Source organism: Mastomys coucha, unplaced genomic scaffold (genome assembly GCF_008632895.1).
Source record: "Mastomys coucha isolate ucsf_1 unplaced genomic scaffold, UCSF_Mcou_1 pScaffold22, whole genome shotgun sequence".
Classification (NCBI taxonomy): Eukaryota; Metazoa; Chordata; class Mammalia; order Rodentia; family Muridae; genus Mastomys; species Mastomys coucha.
This window is the reverse complement of record NW_022196905.1, coordinates 128,090,944-128,091,197: the sequence shown is the minus strand read 5'-3', so window position 1 is coordinate 128,091,197 and position 254 is coordinate 128,090,944. Positions and strand designations below refer to the sequence as shown.

The 254-nt window shown below is 36.6% G+C and overlaps 1 protein-coding gene across 1 annotated transcript in view; it reads left to right on the top strand.

Annotated features, from left to right (window-relative positions):
• The window catches only part of Gtf2i (general transcription factor IIi), a 61,336-nt gene that overhangs the window by 44,709 nt on the left and 16,373 nt on the right, over positions 1-254 (top strand). The gene's annotated exons all lie outside the window — the stretch shown is intronic.

The following is a 254-nucleotide window of genomic DNA, read 5'->3' as shown; positions in this document are numbered from 1 at the left end:
CTAAGCTTGCAAACTGATAAGAAAGTCCAGCAAGTTGTGGAGACAGGGCTCAGTGGTTAAGCTCATGCTCTGCTCTTCCACAGTAAACGCCTGTAACTCCAGCTCCAGGGCTCTGACGCCCTCTTCTGACCTCTGTGTAGACTTCTGAATTCATGTGTTTTTTATATATACATACATTCAGGCATATGTATGTATAAAATAGAATACATATGTATTACATAAATAAAATACACATATATAAAATAGAATTATAT